The following is a 16,467-nucleotide window of genomic DNA, read 5'->3' on the forward strand; positions in this document are numbered from 1 at the left end:
CCGGTACCACGCCTGGGGGCCATTTTAAACAGTGAAATCAACAGGAAGCACAAGAATGTGAAAAACGTGGCACCAAACAGACTGGGAAAAGGACACCTGTTTGCAGCACAAGAGCCGAAACAGGAAGGCAATGCACCACGCAGGTCAACCTCAGCTGGGGACGCGTGTGGGGCAAATCAAATGTTCCACTGCTCTGTGCACGTCCGCCAATGACTTCGAAAGCGCCGCGAGTATGGACTTGGGGGTTGCAAATAAATTTGAGAGAGTAGGAGACTTTGCAAACATGGAATCCGTGAATCATGAGGCCCGACTTATATTCACAGTTGGTTGTTGGGCATCAAGACAATCCGGAAGGATCCAAGAAACCGGTAAGAGTTGTACTTGGGGTGGGGTAGGGACGGGAGGGGTTGTGTCTGGGCTGAATGGGAAGAGAGTGGGAAGGAGACTTCATTTTATAACTTTTTATATTTCTCTCAATTACTAAACCATGGGAAGCTATTACCTCTTCAAAAACAGACAATAAAACACTGAAAAACCTGCACGGACACTTACAAGCCCTACATTCATGCCTGAACATTTTATGGTTTTTAAAAAAAATTATTTAATGTTTTTATTTATTTTTGAGACAGACAGAGACAGAGCAGGGGAGGGGCAGAGAAAGGGGGAGACACAGAATCTGAGGCGGGCTCCAGGCTCTGAGCTGTCAGCACAGAGCCTGATGCGGGGCTCGAACCCACGGAGTGTGAGATCATGACCTGAGCTGAAGTCGGACACTCAACCGACTAAGCCACCCAGGTGCCCCTTAAAATTTTATGTTAGCTTCAAACACAAATACCTTACTAATCTTTTGAGGTGGGGTCCAGGCCTTTGGGTGTGGATTTGTGGACGAGAGCTCTGCATTTGTCTTTTCTGCATAAATCACCCCGGGATGCGTGCATAACCTGTCATTTTCTAGTCCGGTGTCTGTAAAAAGGAGCTGAAAACTGAGGACGCCAGTCAAGGAGCCACAGCGCAGACTCCTCTAACAGACGCGTTTTCTTTCTCCACCTAGCACGGGTCTCCAGCAGTTGTCGTGCACACACCTGGGCAGGGGTTTTCTTTGGGTGGCTTGCTTTTATAAATTCTTCCTAAAGCGTTCACTTGCCTTTTCACAGAAACCGCATTTGTATTTCTTTTTGGCGTTCAGAGGTCATCAGCTCACGTCACATTTCATCTATGCGGTTATGGAACTGAGTACAACTGTTGGAAGCAGGTGCCCGTGTGGCCCCAACCACACCTGTGAGGGAAGGGGCTGTGTGGGTGGTCTGGGGGGGCGGCGGGGAGAAGGGCAGGTGCCAATCATTAGGTGAAGGTCGTTGTAGAGTGCATCACCTGTGTGTGAATGTGCCTTGTGAACCACAAAAATGCAGTATGTCGCTGAACCACACCTTTGTACATTATTCTTTGTGCATTTTACATGTCAGCTCTGTCCACGGGTCAGACAGATTCTCTGGGGGCAGAGGGCTGGTCCTCGTGGCGCTCAGAGGGGTGAGGTAGGGGAACAGTTTCTGGAAGCCAGATGCCTTTTTCAAAGGCCTTCAAGGTAGGATTTCTGACAGAGGACATGTAGCCATCACGTTTGAAGGTAGAGGAAAGGCAGGTCTATAAGATCTCCTGAAGTGCCCTACTAACCCGCAGAGAAGCTATTTGGGACATAAATCCTCAGTCTGAGCGCCCCCTGCTGCTCCTGGCTGAGGAGAATCCCCTTATGGGGGAGAGGTGGCACCCCCCCCCCCCCCACCACTGGCAACAGGGGCAAAGCGCCAAAATCCATGACCTGAACCCAAAAGACCTTTGTCTCAGCAGTTGACTCTCTGTTTTGCAGAGAAAATGGAGATTGGAGGCATTTACTCCCTCTGCTTCCTGGGCCCCACATGAACTTTCACCCCTCTACCCTTGCCCCAACTCTTTTCACTCGTCTTAAGTACCAGAGGGGCCTGAATCAGAAACCTGGGACCCCCAAGAGCCCAGTATCCCCTTACTTCCAATAGGTTATCAATTCCTGTCGGCCTCTCTTCCATGGCCTTGCCTGACCATCTTCTCCTGTCACTCCCCTGCCAAGTCATGGCTGGCCTCGCTCCCTCCAGCCCACTTTCCCCCCAGGAGTCCTGTCCACGCCACCCCTCTGCCCGAAACCTCCAGCGTCCCCCTGGTCAACAGGAGAAGATTCCCAACAGCTCAGCCTGGCACACGGGGCCCTCACAATTTGGCCTCACCTACCTGTGCAACGATTTGCCCATCCATTCACTCATACGCATCCTGAGCACCAGACCTATGGAGCTACTCTGAGCTTCCAGAATACTGGTCCCTCTGCCTGAAATCACTTTCTCTCATCTTCCACCTTCTCAGACTACAAGTTCCTGCTCAGACTTAACATCTTTTATGAAAACTTCCCCTGACTCTCAGCCATGCATTATAACAAAAAATTTATTGAGTGCCTACTATATACTATACAGAATGGGGGGTGGCTAACACAACTTGGTGTCAGCTCTCATGGGGCCTGCAGTCTGGAGAGGCAGTGTCAGACACAGAAAAATGTAACTCTGTGACTGTGATGGATGTGATGGATGGCTATAATAATGAGCCGTGACCTCAGCAGAGAGGTCTGGGAAGGATCCTCTGAGGAAGTCACAGTGAGGCTGCAATCTGAAAGATGAGAAGGGTGTGGAAATGATGTGAACTGCCACGTTCCATACAGTCAAGAGCAGTATGGGCAAAGGTCCTGTGGCAGGTGGGAACACGGTAGACAGAAGGAACAACAACAAAAGGGCCAGAGTGGCTGAAATGCGGGATCAAGGGTCATGGTGATAAAACCGGAAGCGGGGCAAGGGCCAGACCACCCACGGTTCTTGAGGGTAAGGAGTTTTATCTTTATCCTAAAAGTAATGGGGAACCATAAAAGTAGTTTGAGCAGTGTGTGTCTGTGTGTGTGTCGTCCAAGCATGTGTGACTCACCAGATTTCCATCTTGAAAAGAACACAGTGTAGACCAGAAGTCAACAGAGTTTTTCAAAGTAAAGGGCCAGATAGAAGATATTCTTGGTGTTGCAGCCAGATGGCAAAACCAAGGCTATGATGTAGACACCTATATAATAAAGGATATATAAATTTCTACAAATTTTTCAAGGAAGCTGAAAACATACTAATAATGGAGTACTTTTTTTTTTGTAATATAGATCTGTTAATGGGGAGAACGGAAAGATTTTTTGGAGGGATAACATTTTGCTTAATTGGGGTTCAAAGCCAGTGTTCCCGTATCATCAAGTGTTCATGTGTATAAAGCATTTTGAGCTCATGGGCCATACAAAATCAGGCAGCGGCGGATTTGGCCCACAGACCACAGTTTGTGGATCTGTGGAGCAGATGTGGACTGGAGATGGGTGAGTGGGGATACAGGGGGGACCTAGTTCTATGGTGGTCCAGGCCAGGCGGCTCGGATGTGAGTAGTGACAGAGGGGTATTTGGGGGTGAACGTGACATAACTTAGTGATGGATGGGTACAGGGGGGCCGGAGGGGGAGGTGTCAGGATGGCGCCCAGATGTCAGGTTTGCACCTGTGAAGACGGGGAGTACTGTGAGAGTTCAGTTTTGTTTTGAGACCTACAACAGAAGCTGCCACTGAGGCAGCCGGACCGACGGCTCCCAGGCTGGGAGGTCTGTGGGTTCTGCGAGAGCGCAGAGCGGGGCTTGAACTGGCAAAACGTGAAATCGTGCCTGAGCGGAAGTTGGACGCTTAGCCAACTGAGTCACCCAGGCGCCCCTAAGGAGTGCCTCATCGACTCTGTCTTCAGGGACCAGCATAATATGTGGTACCCATGGGCACTAAGGACATGAGAGAGGGAGACAGGGAGGGGTGAAGGGGAGAACTTCTGTTCCTACAGGATAGCATAGAGAAGACCCCCTCAATTCACAAAGGAATCCTTCTCTGAAGAGTAGACCATGTCCCACGGCTAACCTTCCCAAGAGCTGCTTTTGATAAGGGTCACTGGACCCCCCCCCCCCCCAGTTATGTTAAATCATCCAAGTGTGTGAGCTCACACACACATTTATACACAAATCTCCTCCCCACCAACCCTTGCAACATGATTTGTGGTGATAGTGTATTAATAACACACCCATCAGCTGTCAGTTCAACATGTCTAAATATTATGCTCCATCACCCAGAACATCATTTTTTTAAATTAAAAAAAAAATGAAGTGGCAATTCCACTCACAGCAAGGAGGGTAGAAAGGAAAAAAAGCTACAGGTTAAAGAAAATCAATTTTTCTCTTTTCCTTGTTTTTTTTCCCCCCTCCAAATAAAATAAGAAGCTCATGGTTCCATTTCTTTGACAGCCCTGGGATGAGGTCAATGCTGAGATACAGAGTGGCCTGGCCTGATGACCATGGGGCGTGTTTGCAGGCATCTGTAGAGCTCAGAGCAGACGGGTCCCCTGGTCCACAGCCACAGATCATCTGGGCTCCAATGTGGAGTCTGTGACAGGGACATCAAGGAGTTCACAGGAGGGTGTGCATTCTGGAAAGCAGTGAACAAAGCACAGACATGTATTTTTGTCCTCAATTTTGTTTTGTCCTCACAACAATTTTGTTTTCTCCTCACAACAAACCTGTGAGGTTAGAAGTGTTTTCCCTATTTAAAAGACGAGGGGATTAATATGGAGGGGATAATCTGCCCCAGGTCACACAATTAGTGACAAAGGTCTGGGCCTCCAGCCCTCTGACGCCCAAGGATGAGGCTTCCTGTGATCTTCTGCAGTGTCCCTGGCTCCCCATCACAGATCTGATTAGCATGAAGCTACTTCCCTAGTTGGAGCCGTCCAGCTTTCTCTTTGACTTCCCGAGGGTCAAAGCCAGTTTTACCACAGTACAGACGTGCCCTGGGAATCTGGCCACCAGCACTTAGCAACCTTCAACCCTCCAGCACATGGCCATGAACTTGGAAGCGCTGGAAAAGAAGCTGATGAACTTTAGACCAAAAAAACCTATTTCGAGTCCGAAAGGGATAAGCTCCAGCTATCCGGAAATTTTTTTTTTTTTACTCCTCAGGAACTTCTCCCTGGAGAGACACAAATGGCAGGCAGTTTCCTCACAGCAATGCCGAGACCGCTGTTCTGGAGTCAGAAGACCAGAGTTCAAATCCTAAGCTCCCATTGGCAAAGTAAGAACCCAGACCCAGCAGGTTGATCTTGTCTTTTTTTATTTTTTATTTTTTTTTGGCGGGGGTGGGGGGTGGGGGGTGGGGAGAGCAGGTTCAGTTTCGACATCTGTAAAGGAGGGATAACAATACCTACTGTTCCAGTTTTTTGGTGAAGATTAAACCAAGAGAATGTACGGGACATGCATGGCACCCAGTGAGGACTCACGGAGGCTCACCACCTGGGGTGGGGTTCCTGTTGTTTTGTTATGACTTGGGTACAGTTTAGATCGGGCCCAATGACTCAGTCAGGATTGAATTGGTGTGGTTATTCATTTCCTGGGCAACCCTGAACCCTCCCTTTGTTTCAGTTAGCAGATTGGTGCTCAGGGGCAGAAGCTGCCAGAAGTGGACACGATAAGGAAGAGAGAAACACTGTATGAACCGTCCGCTGGGAAACCTCCGTAGTCTGGGGCCCTCTGGTACAGGGACTAACAACCGTATTTACCTCACTACCCACTACATCCGGGTTCATTCACCTTCATCCCTAATGAAGATGGGGAGACACCATGGAAAGCCTCACCTTGCGTTTAAAAAAATTTTTTTTAAATGTTTGTTTATTTTTGAGAGAGAGAGAGACAGAGTGTGAGCGGGGCAGGGGCAGAGAGAGAGGGAGACACAGAATCCGAAGCAGGCTCCAGGCTCTGAGCTGTCAGCACAGAGCCCGACGCGGGGCTCGAATCCACAAACTAAGCCTCCCCTTGGTTTTAGCACGTCATGCACTAGGCAGAGAAATAAACCGAAGAATGTAATTGCTCACGTGACTTGCTCATTGTTGAGGGAAGATTTCTGGGCCAGGTGCGCCCCTGCAAGACAGGCCTTCGGCCCCCCATGGGTCAGTGAAACTCAGGAGGTACCTGAGAGGGACTCTGACTCAGTCCAAGTCCTCCCATGTGGTTACTGGTAATGAAGGAGGTGCCCTGCTCTCTGGGGTCTAGCCCTCAAGCAGTTCAAGACCCCAAGAAGAAAAGACAAGTAATTATTTAGTGGCCATCTAAAGCTTAACAATATCTGTGGGTATCATTAAAGAAGAAAGGGTGTACCTGTTACCCATAAAGAGTCATTTCATTCCTGCCATGATACCAGATAAGGAGACAGTCTACTTCCTTTCCTGTGTCAAGAGGGCCCCCAGCTCTCAGATTCCTGGAAACCGTCAGTAACTCTGTCCCTAGCTGCAGTTTCCTTACTTTTAGTCACAGCCTCTGGGCCAGCCTCAACAACGGTCCCTTTAAGGAAGTTGGGACACACTGTGTGGCGGGGCTGTCCCAGGGAAGCAGGCCCGGGGTGGCTTCGGTGGCCCACATCTGCCACCTGATCCGGTGGGAAAATGAAAGCTTCCCCAGCGGAAGCACCAAACTCTCTCAGAGTTCATGCCAAGGCAGGTGTTCACGAAGGAAAAACGAGGCCAACCTAAGCTTCAGTGTGTGGAGGGCACTCTCACATCCATTATTTTTCTGTGAGGCAGGCCCTGCAGGAGGCCGCATTCCCATTCTGAGCTAAGCTGTGGAGGAAGAGATTTCCAAAGGATCCCCCATGCCAGTATGAGAAAACCCGAGGAACTCGAAAGCAGAGGCCTCTGGTCCCAGGCCAAAGGGCCCCCTAGAGACCACAAAACCACTGCCACTAAAATGAGACTAGGGCACCCACGTGACTTGAACGTCCTCCAAAAACACTAACAAGAAGGCATCATGAAAGTGCAAAAAACCCAAATTCCTATTTATTTCTATTCCATCGATAAGTGTCCCAGCCTTCTCTCAATAGCTCCTATTTTGTCTGCCTTCTTTCCCGCCTCCCCCCCTCCCCCCCATTGTTGGTCTTCTGGACCTAACCCAAGTCTCCCCTCTCCGTTTGATTATGTGCACATAGATTATCTCCCTCTTCATGGGACACTCACAGGAAATTTAAACATTCTCAGACGGGGTTCTTTTAAGCCCACTTCCCCTGCCCTCCACCCCCACCCCCCACTCGGTTGCTGCGTATTCAGGAAATGCAAACCCAATATAAAGATAACCCGGACCAAACAGAAAAGGAGACTGGCCCTGTGACCTTGTTGGGCAAATGACTTCCCCTCCCTGCATCTCAGACTCAGCTTCCGCAGAACAAGGAGGTTGGGCCTGATGGGCTGCAAGGAGGTCCCTCCGGCTCTGACCTGCGAAGGCTCAGATGGCTGAGCCTCGCTAGCCCCTGCCTGGTCCCGGGGACACACAACAATCCTGAGTCAGGACACTGAGGCAGTGGGGTTTTCTACCACCTCACACTACCTGTAAGCATCCTAATCTACGGTGGGGAAAGAGCGATGGGAGCCAAGATGGGAGCCTGATTTCAGGCTCAGTTCTGCCATCTTTAGGAACAGGGAAGAGAGTGAGTGGGGGAGGGTACCTGAGCAGACTTAAGCTCCAGCTACAGGGTTTTAATTAAAAACAAAACCCAACAAACAAACAAACAAACAAACAAACAAACAAACAAACAAACCCCAGAATGTATATGACTAATATAATAAAGATTTTAAAAATATTTTTAGAGGGGAGCCCACCCAACAGTGAGAAGGAACTAATGTCAATCTCCAGAGCAGCACTTAAAGACTCCGTTTAAGACATCTATCCATTGGGGGCACCTGGGTGGTTCAGTGGTTAAGAATCTGACTTCAGCTCAGGTCATGATCTTGCAGTCTGTGAGTTTGAGCCTGGTATCAGGCTCTGTGCTAACAGCTCAGAGCCTGGAGCCTGCTTCGGATTCTGTGTCTCCCTCTCTCTCTCTCTGTCCCTCCCCTGCTCTCTCTCTCTCTCTCTCTCAGAAATAAATAAACATTAAAAAAAAAATCATTTATCCAGTGGCTTTTAGTGCCCCTGCCAGCATAGGAATCCTTTGCCTGGGGCTCCTCTGGTCTCTGTATCCATAATAATCCTGGCTCCCCAAACTCCCCCCAAACTCCTAGACAGCCCCAGACATAATGTGTTGAACTTCCTGGTTCTGGAAAACGGCCTCCACGACTACACCTAGGATAAACCCCTTGTTTCCCTGTGCGGGGCTGACAAACAGAACTTGGGCTGGGTTGTCACCCAATGAAGACTATTTCATCTACCAGTTGAGCTCTCTCTGGGCAAAGACGGTTGGATGGTATAAGTAATCAATCTTGGCTCACGGCTCTGAGTAACTCGAATGGAGGAGGGACAGGAAGCATGAGTCATCATGGGGAGAGAGCTGTTAATAGACTTTGAGGTTTGCAGGCAGGGGTGGGGTTAGGCCTGGCCCCTCAGCTGGGTGGAGCATATCTAGGACATCATCTTGGGAGTTGTGGAGAACAAAGAAGCCCCTCTCTAACCATAGCAACATCAGCGCCCAGGCTCCTAGAACCTGCATCCTTCTAGAGAGTTGAGCAACACCTGGAAAAGGAAGACAAGTAGTTGATTCCAAGTAAATCGCTGATACTTACAGACTGCATTTTTAAAGAAAGTTGCCAATCACTGTTTTACAACAGTGAGCTGAGGACCTAGAGTCAACTGAAGCATTTGTTAGTGAGACAGAAGCCAAATGCTAATCCACCCAAGACCACCATGTTCACTGGCCACGACTGGTCAAACACACTTGGGAAGCTTGGTGAAACACAGTCAAACATTGACTGCAGGACTTCTCAGGGCTTTTGATATGCTAGTGGACGTGGCTCTCCGAGAGGAGCCAGCCAGAAGCACCGCACTGAGTCTCACTGGCTCATGAGAACACCCATCTCTGTTCACGTTGGTTCACACCTTTTCTACACCCAGCTGCCTCACTCTACCCGCCCCATCGGGCCAGCTCCAGCCTGCCTGCTCCAGCCTTCCTTGGCCACTCAACAGGATACAGTGCTGTCCCCCTACGGCAACCCATTCTGTATACCCAACACTTAATCTCATGAAGATGGTTTATCCGTTATGTCTGTTTATGGTCATAAAGTCTTTTCAAATTAATAGATTCTATTTTTTAGAGTAGTTTTAGGGTCCCACCAACTCTATGCATTTTTTTCTTATGCCATTTGCCTACTGTATAAAGCCTACGGTCACTATGAATAGCAGACGCTGAATAAAGTCATTGCCTGACAGATCTCAAATCAGGAAGCGATATAAATCTGAGAGTGATATAAAGCCACTTAATAGAAGGGAGTGTGTGAAATAAAGTGTCACGCCGGCTATAAGGATGAAAGTAAAACGGACATGTGTCCGTTCTCTCTCACCCTCGCTGGACATGTGTCCAGTGGATTGGTTGTGCCCTCCCTTGATCTGGGGGGTCCACAAAGGAAAAGTCCCCAGTCCGCAAGGGAAAAGCGTCATGAGGCCCCAGCCCCCTCACGGTTCCATGACAGAGGGCACATCTTGGAGGAAGGACCGAGATTCTTGAGTATCTCACTTCCAGAACCCTTGGTTTATATCCTCTGCAAATACTGGCCAGACCAGTGTAGGCTCTGTTTTCCCTCAAACTTTCTTTAAAAAATACCCCAGTTTGAAGAACATAATGGTGAAGCTGGGAATCCCACACCGCCCCTAGATTTCTGCCTCCATTTTCATCATGTTTCATAAACCAGCTTTTGTCAACTTAAAAGTACCACTGAACGAAAGTTCGGGCCTTCAAGGGGTCTGTCTCAGTCATAATAATATCGACTACCACAGACTCAGTGCTGAGGTGCTCCAAGTTCCTGTCACCAGCTCAACGTGCACAGTCTTACTTAGTCCTTAAATAGGTCGGTCTATTGTCCCCCTGTTACAGATGAAGAAACTGAAGCTCAGAGACCCCGAGCTAGTAAGTGGCAGAGTGAGGTTCAAACTCAGCTCTTTCTCCCTACCCCCAAAGCTCAAAAAGCCTACCCACTGTGCTCTGTGGCCTCTCCTCCAACGAACGGCACATACCAAGAGACCTTTTCCGACAGCAGAAAGGGTGGGGGCAGGGGAAGAGGAGGGAGGAGACTGGGAAGGAGAGAGTGGCATGCAGAGGAGAGGAAGCTGGGATTTGGAGGAGACGCACATGTGTCTGGCACTGGAGCCAGGAGGCCTTTGAGGAGTGGGAGTGAAGCGGGAAAGTTGCTGGTGACTGCTGGAGAAATAGGCCACAAAATATGCAGAAGCCATTTCCTCTCTCAAGGAAGATAAACAATAGATTCGTAAACAAATTTCCCAAAGCTGTTCAGCTATTTAAAGCATTCTGCTAGGGACTCCTTATCCCTTGTGAGCATAAAGTTCATCCGCCAAAAATGGTCAACAGTTACCTTGGGGAGAGGGAAAGTGGGAAAGGGGGACAGGAGAGGACATACCTCACAATGCATCACCTGTTAGCCCTGTGACTGCAGCCAGTTACGTGCCCTCTCTGAGCCTTGGTTCACTCTTCTGTGAACAAGGACTAGTAGTTGCTGCCCCTCAGAGCTATGGTGGGGAAGAAAGAAGATACACTTTCTGGCAATATGGCAGTCCAGGTGCCCTCTTGACCTTCCCTGTCGAAACAACTGACATGCTGGATAAAATGTAAAACAGAAGAAGTGTATACACATCACCGAGCTGTGCTAATGGAAGGATTCTTCAAAGACCAAAAACAAACCCAAAGCAGCAACCCTCAGAAGTGGGCTAGCAGCAAAGCTGACTTTTGCCCTGAGGGTTCCTGTCGAACCCTAGAGATTCTATGTTTGCCAGGAGAGCTGCACAGGGCTCAGGGGCCAGAAGAAAAAACCTAGTTCCTCCATAAAGTTGGGGTGGAAGGCCCCACCCTCAGGGAATAAGAAATAGATGCACAACACAGAAGGGGACTGCAAGGAAACCTGACCTTGGGCTGGTAGAATGGGAGACAGATCTCTTCTGGAAATCTGTAACCACAATCTGGACCTCACACAGGTTTGGAATTTGAATTGATGCTTCTTATGTAGCTAGAGAAGTCTTCGGCAGAAAATCAATTTAAAGTGATTTCTGGATGTTAGTGCCCTGCAAGCAATTAGCAGAAATTAATAGAAATTCTCTCTGGAAAAGTCAACATCAACGAATACCTCAAGTAATTCTTCAAGTTGCAAGGAAAACGAACAGTGCACAGGAAACAAGGCGCCATGAGTACTAATCAGCAGAACTAGACCCACAAGCATTTCAGAGTCTGGAATTACCAGACACGAAATGTTACGATGTCCAAATAGCTACCTGAATATATTAAAGAAATAAAAAAAGAAGTTTGCAAACATGAGCAGGAAATAAGAGACTAGGAAAAAAATCACCAAGCAGATCTGAAGTATAATGAACCAGAACTTCTAGAAACGATAAATAAAAGTATCAAAAAGAAAATGGATGGAATCAGTGGGTGGATTAAACAGCATGTGAATCACAGAATACAGGAGTTGGATGGAAGGCAGATGTGAAGTAATTATTGAGTTCAGCCCAGAGAAAAAGAGAGGTTAAGAGATACAGAGAGCAGGGGCGCCTGGGTGGCTCAAGTCAGTTGGGCATCCAACTTTGGCTCAGGTCATGATCTCACGGTTTGTGAGTCCGATGTCTGCCTCTGAGCTGTCAGCACAGAGCCTGCTTCAGATTCCGGGTCTCCCTCTCTCTCTGCCCCTCCCCACTCACGCTCTCTCTCTCAAAAATAAATAAATGTTAAAAAAAAAAAAAAAGATACAGAGAACAGAGTGAGAAGGCCTAACATAAGTCTAATAGGAGTTTCAGAAGAAGGTATCAGAGGGAACAGAAAAGAGGCAATATTCAAATAAATGAAAGGTGAGAAATTTCCAGGACTATTAAAACCAAAACCAAACAGACAGACAAAAACCGTTGTTTTTAACCCAGCCAGAGAGAAATGCCAGGTCACTTGTAAAGGAACAGCAATTACACTGAAGGCCGACTTTCTCAACAGCAATCTCAAGGCCAGAAGCAGTGAAATAACGGCCTCAATGACCTAAGAGAATATATTCAGTAAAGCTACCTCTCAAAATGGAGAGCAAAATAAAGACATTTATTTTCAAGCCAACAAAAGCCCCAAAACCAAAGCAAACTGGAAAAAATCTTTGAGAATTTACAACCAACAGGCTCTCACTAAAGGCTGATGCTAAAGTATTTATTTCATGCAGAAGGAAAATGACCTCAGATTCATGAAACAAGGGTAAGAAAAGATAATGATAAGTATGTAGATACATCCGTATCAACACTTACTATATAAAACAACGATGTCTGACTGGTAGGGGAAAAAACCAGGACAGAATGAAAACACAGCATAATAATTGTATAGGGGCACCTGGGTGGCTTAGTTGGTTGAGCACCCAACTTCGGCTCGGATCATGATTTTGCAGTTCATGGGTTCGAGCCGTGCTTCGGGCTCTGCACTGACAGCTCAGAGCTTGGAGCCTGCTTCAGATTCTGTGTCTCCCTCTGTCTGCCCCTCCCTGCTCACACTCTGTCTCTCTCTCTCCCCAAAATAAATAACCGTTAAAAATTTTTTTTTTAAATAATTGTAGGGGAGCCTGGGTGGCTCAGTCGGTTAAGCGTCGGACTTCGGCTCAGGTCATGATCTCGTGGTCCGTGAGTTCGAGGCCTGCGTCAGGCTCTGTGCTGACAACTCAGAGCCTCTGGGGCCTGCTTTAGATTCTGTGTTTCTGCCTCTCTCTGCCCCTCCCCGACTCGTGCTCTGTCTCATGCTCTGTCTCGCTCTGTCTCTCAAAACTATATAAAATGTTAAAAAATAGTAAAATAATTGTATATAAATTGGGAGAGGCACTGAACTAGAATTGAACTACTGTCTGGTTCTTGCATTGTTGGGGAGGAAGATAAAGACCCAGATTAATTTTAGCCTTCGGTAAGTACACCAGTTACAACAGCTGGAGTAACTACTGAAAGATGAGAGTGTGTAACTTCCAAATAAGACGATGGAAAATGGAATGAGGGAGAAAAACACCTCAATCTAGAAGAAAGAGCAGAAAAAGTTGCAAGTATATAAAGGTGGTACAAACGTATCTGAATTCACCAATAATACACACGGATTCTAAACAGCACTGCCTTAAAACACGTAAAACAAAAATTTCAGCACTACAAGGAGAAACTGACAAATCCAATGGGAGATTTTTAAGATAATATCGATAATCGATAGAGTCACTGGACAAAAATAGGACGAATTATAGATGATCTGAAAAGTATAACAGACTAATTTATTTTGATGATCATATACAGAAAACTATATCCACTAATTATAGAATACACAGGTTTTTCAAGCACTCATGGAACATTTGAGAAAAAAGTTGAAAAGAGATAATCTATAAAAAAGGAGCACACAGAAGGGGTTCAGTGCTTATTTCAAACTCTCTCCAAGGATCCAAACCTATTCTGTCTTGATGTACTTCATGTCTAGCACAGTGACTGTCCCAAAGGAGGCTCTTTTTTTTTTTAATTTTTATTTTATTTATTTTTAAAATTTACATCCAAGTTAGTTAGCATATAATGTTATAATGATTTCAGGAGTAGATTCCAGTGACTCATCCCCTATGTATAACACCCAGTGCTCATCCCAACAAGTGTCTTCCTTAATGCCCCTTGCCAATTTAGCTCATCCCCCCACCCACAGCCCTTCCAGCAGCCCTCAGTTTGTTCTCTGTATTTAAGGATCTCTTCTGTTTTGTCCCTCTCCCTGTTTTCATATTATTTTTGCTTCCCTTGCCCCTGAGGAGGCTCTTTAAATGGAGTGAAGAAAGAATGATGAACGGAGGCTTCTCCGTTGAGTACGGCACAGGCTGGCGAGTGGCAGGGCCAACACGGGAGCCCTTTCCAACATGGAGAGGGACAAGAGGACAAGGTGAGTGGTGCCAGTCTCTAGGGAGAATGGATACAAGCAAGGAAAGCAAAGTCATGACAGCCATCTTCAAATGTGAAGAGAGTCACATGGAAGAGTTTCTGGAAGTCCAGTCTTTGTGGCTCCAAATGGCAGAGCAGAGAAGGGCAGACAGGAATTACAGAGAAGAATTTGTCCCAAACCAGGAAGAGTTTTCCAACCACTGCTCAACACTGGTTAGGAATTGGCCTGGGTGATCTTCTAAGACCCCTTATGACCCTATGTGGGACAGGAGTCTGTCTGGGATGTCTTGGGAGTCCCAGACCACGGAGTGACGGTCCTTCCAATGCCATTTTTCCAGAGATTCCTTCACCCAAATTTCCCTGGCTCTACAAGTCCTAAGAGATCTGCCAAAGGTCCCAGATTCAGGAGGTCGTAGAGGACTAATGAGAGCTTGAGGCCCTAAATACTCAATTCAGCGTCGTTTCTGTTCCACCAATGGCCTGTCTATTACCTGCAATGGGCATGCTTTGCCCTGCCAGGCTGACATGCACTTTCTAAGCCTACCCATGTGCCAGTAAACCCCATTCTCCCAGCACAAGCTGCGCGATCACAAGAGCATAGAGAATTAGTTAGAATAACAATGCCTGAACCTTCTAGGAGAAGGGAAGCAAGCTCACCTTGACCTCCGCAGCAGATGGTTGAGTTGGGGGCTTGGCTCTGGGGGCTTCTCCTGTGGCCGGCCAGTCATGCTGCTCTCATGCTGCTGGGCAGGTGGGAAGAGGAGGCCTGGTTCTGTGGGGGAAAAGAGCAGGAAAGATCACTCCTTCATCGTTCACTCCTAGCTCTCCATCACCAGCCTGCAGGGGATACCAACCAAAAGCCCAGGGAGTTCCTGAAGCTGGCCTCACTCACTCTCATGTCCTCGGGGAGCAGGCATGGATGAGACAAACATTTCCCGTGCCCCATAATGTGCCATGCGGGGGTATGAGGAACAAGGCGACACAGATGAATTAGATGTATTCACTGTTCTCAAAAAGTTTAGCAAGAGAGAGAGGTGGGGGGGGGTGCACATTTCATTACAATATAATTTGGTAAGTGCTGTGATTTCCCCAAATTCATTCAACAGCCTACCTGTCCCACAGGGGAGCAGAGGCAGCCCGAGTGTGCTCCGCACGAGACTTCCCAAAACGCTTGTCAGGAAGGGCGAGGTGTCCCTGTTTTTGTTTTAATTTCCAACCCACCGCCGATGAAAAAGCACTTTTATCAAAGGTAATAAAAATGAACTGGTAGAAAAATGAAGTGAAAAACTGCCCCTCCAGAGCACCACCTCTCAAACTATTCGATTCGACCGACTGCCCCGTCCAGTCGGTACAGAGGTTTCCAAGTGCTTACTTGCCCTTTCTGTACTTGTCTCGCAGCCCGGTAAGCGATTTGCAGCTAGCCATCATTCCACAGACCACAGCTGAACAGCATCGCTAGCTACAGCAGAAGTTAGTTACACAGAGTCAGGCTTTCCCAAGACGTCTGGCTGATCTCTGGGTTCAGACGGAACGGCTCACAGTACAGCTGATGTCAAATTCATCAGATCGGCGAGCCTCTCTCCGGGAAGGAGGGCCACAGCAGGGACTTCGGGAAAGCGTAGGAGATAGAGGTGGTGGAACTTGCTGGGCTCAGGTTACAGAGCACGAGGCTCATGGAACCTGGTCAAAAGTTGTGTGCCCTGCAAGGGCTCTAGCCTCAACTTCTCAACCCTAACTGTGGCCACCCCAGCCGAAGCCACGGCCCTGAAGAGGAAGGACAAAGTGTCATCTATTAAAACGGACTGGGACATTTCGGAAAATAAATCAGTTCCGAAATGTCAAGAGGGCTGCTGGTGTTCATTCCTATTATTTAATGCCATAAAAATGATTTTTTTTTTAAATTGAGAAATCCTTTGTCTGTGACAGCCAGCTCCAAAAAAAGCCTTTAAATGCCTATTGCCTTAATACTTGAGGGAGAGATTACAAGTCATTTTCACCCATTTGAATGTTTAAGAGAAAATGTTCGTTCTTCTAAACTCTCCGCTTTTAAGTAGTTCTTATTTTAAACTTTAGAAGATAAATCTATAGAAGAAAAACTTCCCTTCTCAAAGTCTTTTTTTTTTAATGCAAACAACCCATATAGCCTCACTCCCTGCTTCAAATGCTCAATCATATGCAATTTGGGAGTTTGTCACTCATGAAATTCTAGCGATAAGCACAGCATAAACAGTCCTATAGCAACAGAATGCTTTTGAAGCGATGTCTGTGATGTTATAAAGATTGTATATCATCATCTCTGTATGCTGGGAAGGTTATGGGAATAACTGTTTATGCACAAATAAGTCAATATAGTAGCTGGCAACCGGAGAGGTAGACATTAGCCAGAAGCTAACCCGTGGCGTGGGGTGGGAAGCAGGGATGGACTTCCAAGACTTTCCATGGCTAACTTCCCTGATGCAGC

At 47.4% G+C, this 16,467-nt stretch overlaps 1 protein-coding gene and 1 long non-coding RNA gene across 13 annotated transcripts in view; one reads left to right on the plus strand and one right to left on the minus strand.

Moving 5' to 3' along the window:
- The window catches only part of TRERF1 (transcriptional regulating factor 1), a 212,400-nt gene that overhangs the window by 54,872 nt on the left and 141,061 nt on the right, over nt 1–16,467 (minus strand). For all 12 annotated transcript variants that reach the window (XM_086706859.1, XM_086706856.1, XM_086706862.1 and 9 more), the window contains one exon: nt 14,664–14,778. The gene's annotated coding sequence lies outside the window, so the exon portion shown is untranslated. The remainder of the gene's footprint in view (nt 1–14,663; nt 14,779–16,467) is intronic.
- On the plus strand, nt 73–5,988 carry LOC147580950 (uncharacterized). Its single transcript, XR_015251235.1, has 3 exons — nt 73–368; nt 5,085–5,196; nt 5,544–5,988. It is a non-coding gene; the product is annotated as an uncharacterized LOC147580950 (long non-coding RNA).

The sequence above is a fragment of the Puma concolor genome, chromosome B2 (assembly GCF_028749965.1).
Source record: "Puma concolor isolate L17-30 chromosome B2, mPumCon1.1.hap2, whole genome shotgun sequence".
NCBI lineage: Eukaryota > Metazoa > Chordata > Mammalia > Carnivora > Felidae > Puma > Puma concolor.